The 2470-nt window shown below is 36.7% G+C and overlaps 1 non-coding gene across 1 annotated transcript; it reads left to right on the forward strand.

Moving 5' to 3' along the window:
* Positions 1 to 535: 535 nt before the first annotated feature.
* LOC121206880 (small nucleolar RNA R71) lies at positions 536 to 642 on the forward strand. The gene has a single exon (XR_005902057.1). It is a non-coding gene; the product is annotated as a small nucleolar RNA R71 (small nucleolar RNA).
* Positions 643 to 2470: the final 1828 nt, after the last annotated feature.

Below are 2470 nucleotides of genomic sequence, written 5' to 3' on the forward strand. Positions count from 1 at the left end.
TGGCTTCTTTTCCTGCTGGTACGGTGGTTGTTCAAAGCCTGGAGGAGGTGGTGGTCTCTGATTTCCTTGGCCTCCGCATGAAAAATTTGAGTGGTTTCTCCAACCTGCATTGTAAGTGTTACTATAAGGATTATTTTGAGATCGAGGATTATTACCCATGTAATTTAACTACTCGTTCTCCATGTTGTGGCCATAGGGTGGATGTTCTGAATTGCTTGATCCACCTCCACTTGCTTCACATTACATTACTGGGTGAAACTGTGAAGAACCAAGAAAACCATCAATTTTTCTATTCAAAAGTTCTACCTGGTTAGAGAGCATGGTGACCAAATCGACATTAAAAATGCTAGCTGCTTTCGTCGGCTTTGTCCTCATGACTTGCCACTGATAATTATTCAGCGACATCTCTTCTATGAATTCATAAGCATCCTCAGGTGTCTTATTATTGATAGTTCCTCTAGCAGCTGTGTCAATCATTTGTCTAGTCAAAGGATTTAGGCCATTGTGAAACGTTTGAACCTGTAGCCAGAGTGGTAACCCATGGTGAAGGCACCTTCTCAAAAGGTCCTTGTATCTCTCCCATGCATCGTAGAGTGTTTCTAAATCTATCTACACAAAAGAGGATATATCATTACATAATTTGGCTATTTTAGCCGGTAGAAAATATTTTAATAAAGTTTTTTCGGTCATTTGTTCCCAAGTAGTGATTGACCCTCGTGGCAACGAGTTCAACCGCTTTTAGCTTTGTTCCTCAATGAAAAAGGGAATAACCGAAGACAAATGGCATCATCAGAAACATCATTGATTTTAAATGTATCACAAAACTCTAGAAAATTTGCCAAGTGGTTGTTTGGATCCTAATCCTGCAAACCATCAAACTGAACAAATTGCTGTATCATTTGAATGGTGTTAGGGTTAAGTTCAAAATTACTTACAGCAACATTAGGCCTAACTATGCTCGATTCAGTTCCTGTTAAAGAAGGTTTAGCATAATCATACATAGTACGCGGAGCAAGATTCTAATTTACTAGATCAGCAACAATCACAGGAGATAGCAGATTTTCCTTGTTTTCAGCCATCTCCTCGGTTGTGGTTGAAGTATCATCCTCTTGCTCTTCCTTTGTGTATCTTAAGCTTCACTTTATTTCTCTTCAGTTTCTGCAAACTATGCGATCAATCTCACTATCAAACAGTAATGGTCCCGACGGGTTTCTTCCAGTCATACACTATAAAAACCTACCAAGAGCGAATAAAAGAAAAATTGGAAAAGAAAATAAAAATTTAAATTGCAAATAAAGTAAAGTGGCTAAAGTAATAAAAATCGAGTCTTCCTAATATCTTAGTTCCACGGCAACGGCGCCAAAACTTGATACGTGATATTCGTGATAGGTTTTAAAAATTTATAATTAATCATTCTTGAAACTAACTATTATCACGATGAAGGCAAGTGTACCTATCGAACAGTGGTATAGCTTTAGCAAGACCGGATTGTCGAACCAAAAGGAACCAAGAGTACTAGTAATTACTTTCTTTTTATTATCTAGCCTAAAAATTAAGGGATTTGTTTATCTAAACTAATTAACTAAACTAAGAGTGCACAGAGAGAAATTGGGGTAAAGCTTTTGGGAAAACTCGATTGATTAAGACAATACCCAAGGAAAAATCCACCTAGACTTCACTTGTTATTTGACTCTAAATTAGACGATTTATTCATTTGACTTGATCCATAAAAATCCCTAAGTTATATTATTATCTCTCTCAAGACTAATAACGTCTAACCCTAGGTTGATTAATTGAAATATCTTTCTAATTAACGCCCTAGTGTTGTATTAACTTTTTTCTATGGATCCCCTTATTAGGTTTCACCCTAATCCGGCAAAATCTTGTCACCTTATCTAAAGGCGTGCAATCAACTACGCTTAATTATGACAAATTTACTCTTAGACAGAGACTTTTGCTCCTCTAAATAAGCACATTAACTTCAATCAATATCCTGGAATATTAAGATAAGAATTAAGAACATATAATTAAGAACAAGTCAAATATTTATCATACAATTCAAATAATAATAACAAGATCCTTCTTAGGTTTCATTCCCCTTAGGTATTTAGGCGGTTTAGTTCATAATTGTAAAAGAAAACTTCTCAGAAGAATAATGAATACAAAACATAAAGAAAACCCAAAACCCATGAATAGAAATTGAAGGGAGATCTTCAGTCTTGACGATGAATCCTGCTTTTGAGATGGATCAATCGGCTTCCCTTAAGTAATTCCTTGTCTCCTACTCTGTGTCTATGTTCTAAGTGCCTCTTCAGGTGTTCAAATAGGCTTTAGAATGCCTAAGAGCCCTCAAAAGTGTCCTTTTCTGCATAGATCTATACTTGGGCTTGTCAGGGACATGCCCGTGTATGATTGCTCTAGCCCGTGGTCAAGGCTGTTAAATAGGCACGGGCGTGTAGTCCACACGTGT

The sequence above is a fragment of the Gossypium hirsutum genome, chromosome A01 (assembly GCF_007990345.1).
Source record: "Gossypium hirsutum isolate 1008001.06 chromosome A01, Gossypium_hirsutum_v2.1, whole genome shotgun sequence".
Taxonomy (NCBI): domain Eukaryota; kingdom Viridiplantae; phylum Streptophyta; class Magnoliopsida; order Malvales; family Malvaceae; genus Gossypium; species Gossypium hirsutum.